Consider the following 12,512-nt stretch of genomic DNA (forward strand, 5'->3'; position numbering starts at 1 on the left):
GGTTTTGGTGCTAAGTCCCATTGAAACCAGTGGGAGTTAAGCACCTAAATACCTTTAAAAATCTGGACCTAAGTGCTTTGCAAGGTTGGGACCATCATGTCCCTACTGAAGTCCATAACAATTAGGTCACTGACTTCCATGGAAGCAGAACTGGACTTTGAAGGATAGATTAAAGGCCTGGTAGTTTTCCATTGACTTTGATTCAGACCCTGAAAGTGTAAGTGGACCATGTCATTAGAAAGCAGCAAACACTGACCGGCAGCGGTCTGTAAATAAAGGTGACATAGAATGTGCTGGAAACCTTTCGGTTCTTTTTAAAGAGGTGGTCTTTTGGAGGCGGTCCTTGCAGATTCCATAATCAGGGCAGTTTGCTTTTAAAGGCAGGGCTGTTTTAGGGAGAGAGATAAGGAAGAATCCTAGAGAACGATCCCAAAAGGAGCTGAGCACCCTTAACGCCCCCCGCCCCGAAGTGAAAGGGGTTTGAGGGAGTTGCGTGAACCATGTGCTGCATAAAAACATGAAAGGACTTTCTGCTTGTAAAACTAAACTGGCTCTTTATTAAGAGAACTGTTTACAGAGGTGCTGCAAGTGAAGCGAGCATTCTAGCCATGTGCCCACAGACTAACTTCCTGGTGCCGCGTCCAAACTCTTCCCTCCGGCAATCTATGCTCCTCCCTCCCAGTTCCTTGCTACAGCAGGTGCCCATCTCCCTTCATCACTAGGCCTTTGATGGTCTTTGTGCCTGTCAGGCTAAGCTATTGTGTAGTCTAGTCATTTGCACCTTTCCTCATGTGAGTTTGGGTTCTGTTTTTACAGCGTTTTCTCCCAGGAGTAGTCGTATTGAAGTCAATGATTCCACTCGCACTGAAAAGCCAAGTGCTCAGGGCTGGATTCTAAGTCAGGATTCTCGTTCATTCAGCTACGTTGTTTATATATTAGGCAGGAGTTTTCTAAGGGTACCTGTTACAGCTGCATGAGAGATGGGATGTGCAATCATTAGCGCTGGCCCACTAGATTAAAACGCATTGGGTTTGGGGAAATTTCCTTCTCCCACGTCACTTTATACATTACTCACCTGGGGACGCATTTGGCAACCCAAAGGAAACACCTGTAAGGCCTGTATCCCTGCACTATGGCAACGATCACCATCGTTCCTTCAGCCGATGGTTACTATGCTGAGCACGTTACTCGCACACCGGTCACAAGATCTGGTCAAGAGCCTGTGGAATCGGCTGGGTTTTCAGGGCTTGATCCAAAGCTCACCGAAGTTAATGGAAAGGCTTCCTTTGTGTGTGGGGAGATAGATAGATAGATAGATAGATAGATAGATATTACCCCCTACACACACACTGTGCTCCATATACATATGGGGGAGAGAAATGTAAGGGCTAAGTGTGACCGATGATGGGAGAGGACGAGAGAGGGGGAATGATATGGGTGAGCTCGGCACCATACTCTCCCTGAGGGCAAAGCAAGTCTTAGGCTCACGTGGCCTGTTTTCTCCTTACTGTGCAGGTACGTATGAAATGTCCAGCCTGCATGCAAACATCCAGGGGATCTGGGATTCTTACAGTGGTGCACAGGGGGTGGAGGCAAGCAGTGGTGCACAGCCTATGAAGGCAAGCAAAGCTCACCAAGGTAAGCAGTCAGTGACACCAGCAATATGGACTCCGTGCCCATGGACAGGAGGAAGCAGTGTGTCTCCATGCCCCCGCTCCTGTTCCCTCCGGAGCGCTTCAGCATTGTAGTTACATTGGCAGCATGTTGCCAGTTGTTTATTAACTCGCCAAGTGTGCCCATTGCAGACCTCCCCGCCGTGCGCGCATATACAAAAGCCATATCGGCTAGCAACTGCGTTGGCATTTTGCGTTTGCCACCTACAAGTAGGAGGAGGATGGGGGAGCCATGTGTGCATCTTGGTTTCCATTAGCTCCATTGCACACAGGGCAAGTCCATCACAACTCTTCTAGCTAATAAATCTGGCCAGTGAACGGGCAGCCTACTCCCCAGTCTTCCCTGCCTGGGCCAGGAGTGGCTCATAAGTCAGGCATTAGAGGGAGAGAAAACAAATCTGTGACCCAGTCAATGGAGCATGTTCCACAGCTTGCAGACGTGGCTTCTCCCTTCTCTACGGCATGGCAGATGCTCCAGGGCTGGTGCCCAAGGAGCCTTTAACATGTCACTCCCTCCTTGGAAATGTAGCCATTAAAATGGGATTTTCACTTGTCAAAACTTACCTGGGACAAGGGAGGGGCTGGACAGTCCCTGAGGTAGATGCTCTGTAACCCTTTACATTTTTAGTCCCTGGAGACAACTCCCCTGTCTATGTAACCTACCCGTGGACAGATGAGAAGCCACTTTCTTTTAAACTCCTCTTGGGGCTGGGGAAAGGTCGGTCCAGAATCATAGAAATGTAGAACTGGAAGGGACCTTGATAGATCATTTAGTCCAGTCCCCTGCACTGAGGCAGGACTAAGGATTATCTAGACCATCCCTGACAGGTGTTTGTCTCACCTGTTCTTAAAAACTTCCAATGACGGAGATTCCACAACCTCCCTAGGTAATTTATTTCAGTGCTTAACTACCCTGACAGTAGGAATTTTTTCCTAATGTTGAACCTAAATCTCCCTTGCTGCAACTTAAGGCACATGGAGAGGAGCTTCCTCGTGGACATGTGGCGAGAGCACTGTGTAGCAGCGTGTTTTCCAAAGGGTGGGGTGCACCCCTGGGGAGGCACAAAGGACTAACTGGGGGCGGAGGGGTGGACAGATCCCTTGGTGGTTCTCCAGAGTTTTGGCTTTTATTGAAAAATAAAGTTAGTCTCTTGCTGGTTGCAGCGAACGTAACCTCAATGTAATTGGTGCATCAATGTCTGCCTGAGTCTGCAGAGAGCCTGAAATAATAGCTCTGGGGTGCAAACGGCCCCATTCATTTCAAAGGGAGCAAACTCAGATGCCAAAGATGATACTTGAAATGTCAGCTGTTCATCAAAGCACCTAGGAACAGAGAGAAAGGAACACATTGTGAAGATCTACCACAGAGTTTCCCCAAAGAGTGGGTCATGAAGGACTAGCAGGGGGGTTAGGGGGCAGAAAATGTATACGTTTAGAAGAGCAAACTTAGGAACCCGTGGTGGTGCTGCAGGGGGGTATGACTGGTTACATTTCCTCAAAGGGGGCAACATTGATGTAGTATTTTCCTTTCATTCACATCGGATCCTGAAAGAAGCCACGTGGGTTTTTTTACCCCTGTGTTCAGCAGACTGCCCTCCCCACTTGGCTGGTGTTGAGAATGCCCTTCACAGTGGCAAGAAATTCTCTGTTTGCCACTGTGGACAACCTATCCCAAAGCAGGGAAATCCCAGGGTTTTGGGGGGATACACAGCAAGGCTTCTTTTGGCCTGGGGAAACGGCTCGCATTTGAGGCGTCTGCACGTGCTTGTGTGTATTTTGTTTCGGTCTGTTATTAAAAGCTGCAGGGGTCCATAGGCAATGTTGTTCTGCAGGAATCAAAGGAGGGAGGGTGCGGTTACCTGCGTGCTGTGCTCCCCACGGTGCGCAAGATGCAGTAGTCTGGTGAGCTGGAAATAGGTCTCCAGGGCTTTGACGTAATCAGATAAAACCAGGGGCCTCTGGAGACTCAGAACAGGTGTTTTAACACGCAGTGGGGTGCTTGTGGAGGATACATTTCCCTCTTCTGCTAGTGGAGCATTTTAAGAAAAGCATTAAAGGCTGTAAATGACAGCAGTATTGTTTTCTCATAAAAACAATGAGGTCCAGTGGTTAGAGCAAGGCAGGTCCAGAAACCTGAACGCTAACTCTGGCTCTGCCACTGATTTACTGTGTGACCTGGGGCAACTCACTTAACCTCTCTGTGCCTCAGGGCTTGTCTAACTGGCTGCTATTGCACAGCAAGTTAGGGTGTGACTCTGCAGTGCACTAGCTCGCATAGGCGCTGACTTCTTCTGGCGCTGGTGGGTGCTTGACCCCCCCCCCTTAACCCCAGCCCCACCCCGATTCCACCCCTGCCCTGCCACCTCCTGTCCCCATTCCAACCCCTTCCCCAAAGTCCCTGCTCCAACTCTGCCCCCTCCGCCCCCATTCCGACCCCTTCCCCAAAGTCTCCACCCCCTCCCGCCCCCATTCCAACCCCTTTCCCAAAGTCCCTGCTCCAGCTCTGCCCCCTCCCTGCCCCCATTCCAACCCCTTCCCCAAAGTCCCTGCTCCAACTCTGCCCCCTCCCGCCCCCATTCCAACCCCTTCCCCAAAGTCTCCACCCCCTCCCACTCCCATTCCAACCCCTTCCCCAAAGTCCCTGCTCCAACTCTGCCCCCTCCCTGCCCTCATTCCAACCCCTTCCCCAAAGTCTCCACCCCTCCCGCCCCCATTCCAACCCCTTCCTCAAAGTCTCCACCCCTCCCCGTCCCCATTCCAACCCCTTCCCCAAACTCCCTGCTCCAACTCTGCCCCCTCCCGTCCCCATTCCAACCCCTTCCCCAAAGTCTCTGCTCCAACTCTGCCCCCTCCCTGCCCCCATTCCAACCCCTTCCCCAAAGTCCCTGCTCCAACTCTGCCCCCTCCTGCCCCCATTCCAACCTCTTTCCCAAAGTCCCTGCTCCAACTCTGCCCCCTCCCTGCCCCCATTCCAACCCCTTCCCCAAAGTCTCTGCCCCCTCCCGCCCCCATTCCAACCCCTTTCCCAAAGTCTCCACCCCCTCCCACTCCCATTCGAACCCCTTCCCCAAAGTCCCCGCTCCAACTCCGCCCCCTCCCTGCCCCTATTTGACTCCTTCCCCAAATCCCTGCCCCGACCCCTCCTCTTCCCTGCTTCCTCCCCTGAGGATGCCGCATTCCCCCTCCTCCCTCCCAGAGCTTGCTACAGCTGTTTGGCAACAACAAGCGCTGGGAGGAAGGGAGGAGCGGGGACGCAGCACGCTCAGGGGAGGAGATGGAGGAGGAGGTGAGGCGGGGGGGTGGGACGGGGAGCTTGGCTGCCAGTGGGTGCAGAGCACCCACTAATTTTTCCCCGTGGGTGCTCCAGTCCCGGACAGTGATGTCCCGTGTGGACACTGCTGCAGGGCAGTGACAGTTCCATCGTGCGCACTTTGACACACTCCTGTTCGAAATGGGAGTACGTCAAAGTGCCCTACCAAACTTTTAGTGTGCAGTAGCCAGCGAGTGTACTGTAGGTGCACATCCTGCCCAGTCATGTCCCGTGTAGACAAGCCCTCAGTTTTCCTAGCTCTACAATGGGGATTATAATACTCATCTATCTCTATAGTGTTGTTATTATTATTTATAGTACAATAGCACCTAAAGGCACCCATTAAGATTGGCATCCCATTGCGCAAGGCACTGTACATACATATAGTGGGAGGCAGTCTTTGCCCCAAAGAGCTTACAGTCTCAATAGCTAATACAGACAAAGGTGGGAGGAAGAAAGTGCTATTGGCCCCATGTTATAGATAGGGAACGACGGTAACGAGAGAGAAAGTGACTCACCCAGAACAGCTATTGCTGAGCTCGGAATTGACCATAGATCTCCAGAGTCCCGGGTCAGCGCCAAGACCTCTCCCCCTTACTTGCTGCGACACCTGACTAAAAGAACACATGACCACTAAGGCCCAGCTCCTCCAAGATACTTAGGTGCCTCATTCCCACTGCAATCAATAAGATTATTGAGATCGCAAGGCCGATTCTGAAAAACACAGCAGGCGAACGTCAGGGGTTGGTGTGGAGCTGCTGTCCCCACCCCCGCCATTTCTTCCTGCTATTGTAAACCAAGAGTCTCTGCAGATCATAGAACTGGAAGGGACCTCGAGAGGTCATCTACTCCAGTCCCCCTGCACTCAAGGCAGGACTAAGTATTAGTCTTACGACAGTGGCTGTTTTTCATTTGCCTTTCTCCTTGCCCCACCCCTTTCCTAAAATCTTATGAGCCAGTAGGTCCCTTGCGTCCGCTGGAGAGGCAGGACCTAGGAGAACAGGAGTACTCGTGGCACCTTAGAGACTAACAAATTTATTAGAGCATAAGCTTTCGTGGACTACAGCCCTCTCGAGGTCCCTTCCAGTTCTATGATTCTACACTTGTGGGCTGTAGTCCACGAAAGCTTATGCTCTAATAAATTTGTTAGTCTCTAAGGTGCCACAAGTACTCCTGTTCTTTTTGCGGATACAGACTGACACGGCTGCTACTCTAGGACCTAGGAGGTTAGCAATAAACCCTTGTTCTCCACTTTGTAAGTGGTTTCCGATGCTGCCTGGGAGTCCACCCATTAAGGAAGGTTTTTTTTTTACACTGATGTGCGCTAGGAGCACCTCTGCTGAAGTCAGTGGTGTTAAATTGGTGGAAAAAGTGGTCAGAGAGGCGATTCAGCCCCTTGTAATCTACTCACGCATGGTGAAATTCACGGCGGTGCAGCGAGTCGGCGTAGGGCACTCCAACTAGGATGGGTAAGATTCTGTGGCCTGCATTGTGCAGGAGGTCAGACTAGATGATCATAATGGTCCCTTCTGATCTTGGAGTCTATGATTCTGTGGGACTGAGATAGTCCACAGGCCTGAATTTCTGCCTCCAGACAAACTCCTCCCCAAAGTATTAGCCCGGAGTGAGGTGAGAACAAGTTGGGGACTAACGTGTCTGGAAGCTGCAATCCAGTCCTGCGCACTAGTTCAGTTCCACTGGAGCCCTCGCTGGAGTGGCGTATGCTGGCCCGCTGCACTGCAGCAAAGTTGCTGTTTTACCACAGTCTCCTCTCTCAGATAAGCATCAGCATTATTCAAAATAGACTCCTCTCTGGCCACAGCAACTTTCAACGGCTTAAACTGGATCCTTTTAAAAACACTTTGTTCTTTCTTCATGCTCGGCCTGTTTGTTGCTGCTAGCTGGCTCAGCTTCATCTGTTTCTTTAGTTTATTTATTTTTTCAAGTTGTCAGGAATTGGTTTTAGTATTTCTGATTTAAATTTAACCACTAAATCCAAATATTACAGGTTCTTCAAGAGAAGCAGCAGTGGACTCCTCAGTAGGCCACTGGGCTTGAACTCAGGAACTTTGAGGGTTAAGGACCAGTTTTGCCACTGATTTCCAGTGCGACCTTGGGGAAGTTGCTTTGAGCTGGCGTCACAAATGTATTTAAATGCCTACATACCTTTAAGGCTCTGGGCCTTACTCTCCCCGTGCCTCAGTTTCTTACCTGCAAAACCTTTGTCTGCCTTAGATCTTTGTCCCTAGTACTGTCTCTAAGTGCAAGTATGGAGAATGCCTAGCCCAAGGGGGCCCTTACCTTACTTAGGAATTGCATGTGCTACCATAATACTGCTAACAACAACATAGCACTAAGTTAGCACTGTCTGAAAATCCTGTTAAGTAATTTGAGGTGAGCCTGAACCAACAGCCTAGATCCACCCATTAGGGAAAGTTTAGATCTTAATCTCTGCAGGCAAAATTCACCAGATACAATCGACCTTTTCATAATGCCATTAGTAACCAAAAGTTAACAGGGCAACCAACATATATGACTTCGCATTCAACATAAGCCAGAACACAGGGTCTCTGCTAACCAGCACTCTATGCTCCTGATTCGAGATACTCCCCAGAGGTGGCCAGCAGATTAGACTGACCTAACCACCAGCCAGTATTTCTGGTTCTCCAGCCAAGTCGTCCCCTTCCTGTCACAGCTGGAACTGGTCAGCCCAAGGCAAGCCCAGAGTCAAGTCCCCATCCCTTCACCCAGGCCACTGTTATTGCCAAGCCTTACCTCAACCTGTGCAGCCAATCAGTGGTCACAACCAGCTCAGAGTGTGAATTCTGCCACTAAGGACTACCTGAAGTAGCCGGGTTTCAGTCCCCACATACATAGTATACTAAGTAATTCTATTTTTCGAAATGGTGCTAGAGCTATGGATCAAATACTATAATGAAATGGAAATAGCACAGTTCTAAACTTAATGTACATTTGTTTTAAAGCTCTACATGCAATTTGAGGAACAGAATTGACCAATGACATTGGCCCAAATCCTCAATGATATTTAGGGGCCTAATTCCCATTGAAATCAATGGGAGTTAGGAGCCTAAATACTGTTGAAAATCTGGGCCGTTGCATTTATTTCCACTAACTACATTCCAATAGGATTATGCAGGCATCCTTCAAGACATCAAGAGGTGACTTGATTACAGTGCATCATGGGAATTACAGTACCTTCATGGGGAGCAGCTATTCCGTACTAATGATTCTTTAATCTAGTGAAGCAAGGTGTAACAAGAACCACTGGCTGGAAGTTAAAGCCAGAAAAATTCATATTAGAATCAAGGCAGACCTTTTGACAATGAACGTGATTATTCACTCAAACAAACTACCGAGGGAAGGGGTAGATTTGCCGTCTCTTGACGTTTTCAAATCAAGACTGGGTCCATTTCTCGAAGACATGCTTTAGTCAGACACCAGTTACTGGAGTCAATAGAGGAGTATCTGGATGAAATTCGCTGGCCTGTGTTATGCAGGTCAGACTGGATGATCTAATGGTTCCTTCTAATCTATGGAAGTTTTCTGGAAGTCTACTGGTAGCATCACATATTGTATTGTTACATTCATGACATCCATTGGCTGTAATCAACCATGTAACATAGAACCATAGAATATCAGGGTTGGAAGGGACCTCAGGAGGTCATCTAGTCCAACTCCCTGCTCAAAGTAGGACCAACCCCCACATAATGCCCAGTAGTTGTATTTTGGCCTTAAAACACTTCCTTTGTTTGGGAATATGTGTCTACCTGTGCAACCTGCTAGGTTCAAAATTAGTGAGGCATAAACCTTGAGTAACTGATTAGTGAAGATCACACATGAGGTGGGATTTGTGAAAGCACTGAGCATTGCCCTTACTTTGCTCCCAGAGAAATCAACGGGTGTTTACTTCAACAGGGACCAAGTGAGGTCAACGCTAAGCACTTTTGACAATGCCACCCAGGTAAACTACGGGTGAACTTCTCTCCTGGACACAGAGCCAGCAAAAGGCCTCTTGAGCCTCACATATAAGGGATCTCACACCAGCCATGACACCCTGTTCTTAAAAATGCTGACATGGGCTAATGAAAGAAATTCACAGCAAACGGTCAGACTCAGACAGGCCTCACACCAACAACTTGTGAAGCAACTACAGCAGACATCCAGTTTTGTAAGGACTGTTTCTTTGTTGGATAAAGACGGTGGGAGATTCCAAAGCAGGTAATGAGAGGGAAGGACCTAAAAGGGTTAAGAGCCAGATTCTTCTCTCATTTAAACTGGAGTAATTCCGGAGTGACGTCAGCCAGCCTGTCGTAGCTCCAGTGAAGTAAATGGAGCTCTTCTGATTTACAGAAGCTGAGGATCTGGCTAAGTGAAGTTACTCCAGCATTATACCACTGTAACCGAGATCAGAATGCGGCCCGAAGGGAAGCCCACCAGAGGATGTTGTGTGACTTCTGCTGTTGCTACTAAAGGCGACCGGTCAGCCATGCTGCTTGCATTTCCTACTGCAAAGCACAGAGTCCAGCATGTGTCACTGGGCTGATATATAGATCTGTTTCCTTACCAAAGCAAAGATTGAGAGCAACAGTGATTGCAGCTGTCAGCGTGTGAGCCAGGATGCCTTTTGGAAGATTGACTACAGAAACCTTTCAACATCCTCAATAAAAGAGCGCCAGAAGGGGGAAAAAAAAAAGTTTTCAAAGTTAAGATGCCAAAAACACAAAACAAAAACAGCAGCTGGAAGAAATAAATAAGGTCCCTTTGCCATTTTTGCTTTGTATGACTGAGCGAGGCAGACCCCATAAAGTGAAAACACACAGATCTTCATTGGAAAAATATAATAAGAGCTCAAGCTAAATTTGATTCCCACAAGTGCTGGCTCATAAGGGCCCACTTAAGGGCCTAACTCAACTAAGCGAACTCCCACTGAAGCCAAGGGGAGCTCAGTATCTCCTAGCAGGCACTCAGCACCTTGCAGGACTGATCCTGGTGTCTCTGGTGCTTGATGTGCCCTAAGCTAAAATGAAACAGGAATGTACCGAAATGACGGTATCCATCCTGTCAACGTGTCTCCTTCTCATGCTTCCTCATTTATGATTCATTTTGGCTTCCTCCCTGTCCACCAGCGTATGCCAATCATTCTAAATTCCTGTGACCAGACTAGCGGCTTGTTCCCTCTAGCTCATTTCTCATATACGCGGTATATCGCACCGTCTTGGGCCTGTTCCTGACTTGAGTGGGGACGCTCCAAAGAAGGAAGTGGCACTGGTGATTCACTCGGTGGCACTGTCATCTCTGAGTCACCGTTAAACCACTGTCCTTGCACAATGCTAGTTTAACCCGATACAATAGTCTTCCTCGTTTACTGAGCTAAGTTGTTGAGCAGAGTTGCCTCAAGCTATCAGACAGCTACCAAGGGTTGCCCTACAGATGCCTATGGTTCAGTAGAGAGAGAAGAGACGGCCCTAGACTATAGGCCTACTTTTGAAATGGGCCTCAACTCTATACAGCCTCCATTTTGTGGTAAAGCAATTTCTATCCCTGGAGCATCCTAATACACCAGCATTAGCTGTGACATATTTAGGTCTAGACAAGGTGTTTTGAAGGGTTCTAGGACTACCTCTGCAGTCGAGGCAATTGGTCTCCTGGTAACTAAGGATCTAATTCAGCAAAGCAAAAGGGGGAGGGATAGCTCAGTGGTTTGAGCATTGGCCTCCTAACCACAGGGTTGTAAGCTCAATCCTTGAGGGGGGCATTTAGGGAACTGGGGTAAAAATCTGTTGGGGATTGGCCTAGATGACTTCCTGAGGTACCTTCTAGCCCTGATATTCTTTTATATGGGGGGAGGTATCGCTCAGTGGTTTGAGCATTGGCCTGCTAAACCCAGGTTATGAGTTCAATCCTTGAGGGGGCCACTTAGGGATCTGGGGCAAAATCAGTACTTGGTCCTGCTAGTGAAGACAGGGGGCTGGACTCAATGACCTTTCAGGGTCCCTTCCAGTTCTATGAGATAGGTATATCGCCATATATTATATTTATTATGTAGGTGGGCCTAAACACATGCCTAAGTGCTTTGCTGAATAGGGATGGGCATAGTTAAGCACATGTTTCAGTGATTCAAGGACTAAGGCAACTTGCATTATGGGTGGTGGGGTACAAAAAAAAATCTCAAGTAAAGCTCTCTTTAAATATTCCTGCAATATGTGACACATGCAGAATACATGTCGGAGTAAGGGATTTATTGGCAGGCAGCAGAACCAATGGCACTGCTGTATAACCCACTGACGGCATCACCACTTGTGGCTAGCCCAGATTCATGCTAACACCTTTACAAGGCATCATCACATAGCCTCTCATTCTCTTATTTTATATAATGGCTGTAAAGCGGTCTGAGATTCTTCTGGACGAAGGGGTGCGATAGCCACGTAAGATGCTATTATCGTCACGGTAGTGATAAAATCTGACCATTGTTGTGTTACTCTTGCCTCACATTTGCTAATGGTCTCGCATTCTCCAACTAACTCCCCATCGTTCCAAAATCCCTATGACTGGCTGCATGGCAAACAACCATGATTTATTGAGCCCATGGAGAGGAGTGTTTTTTTTTTTTTTTTCAAAAGCCATCCTCCAAACTTACATACAAAAGGGAGATGTTTTTGTCATTAGCCGCCTCTCAGTGATATGACTGGAAACCTCACTTGAGATCATATTATGAAGGAATTTAATATTAATACCAGAATATTCAGGCAGCTCTTCCCACGTCAGACGTCTCATTTATACTCACTTCCATTCACGTGCCCGTGGGGTTGTGCCTCTGAAAAACTCCTTCTGTGCCAACCTGTTGCTAGTGCTCACAATTTCAGAGAAGCCAACACCAAAGCTATAGTTTAAAAGACAAAACCATGTCTAGGAATCACACCCATACCGAAAGAAATCTAAAGAATTATTCATATCACTCCCGAACTAGCCTGTGTGTCTTTGCTGATTGGTTTATTCCAACAACTCACCCTTTGCTCCATAGCCCGGCCCCGTTTTTTTGGAACTGTGAAGCCTGGATTATTTTTCCTTCCTCGATGGCTGCTCTCCGCATATTTGTCTGTCTTTGAGTGAAAAATGATGCCATAAAAGTATTGTGGTGAGAGAAGATGTTTCGTTTATAATCTGTCTTCTGAAATCCTAATGTCGCCAGGTGGTTTAAAGGCATTTTATACAGGCCTGCCTAGAGGCTTGTGCTCATAGAATTGAGAGGTCAAGTGACTTCAGCGGTCTCTGGATCAGGCCCTAAAGCGGCTGTATACTGACATTTTTGTGCAGTATTGCCACCTAACCTTCTATTTAATACACCTTAACAAGCCATAACCTACTATGTCTTCTGGGCTTTTCTTATACCCTGTTTCTTCCTTCTGGTGATATTCCATTTTTTCCTTTCATCACAGCAATCACATTGCGAGGACCGGCTCTAGGCACCAGCAAAGCAAGCACAGTACTTGGGGCGGCACATTTCCAGG

The sequence above is a fragment of the Chrysemys picta genome, chromosome 2 (genome assembly GCF_011386835.1).
Source record: "Chrysemys picta bellii isolate R12L10 chromosome 2, ASM1138683v2, whole genome shotgun sequence".
NCBI lineage: Eukaryota > Metazoa > Chordata > Testudines > Emydidae > Chrysemys > Chrysemys picta.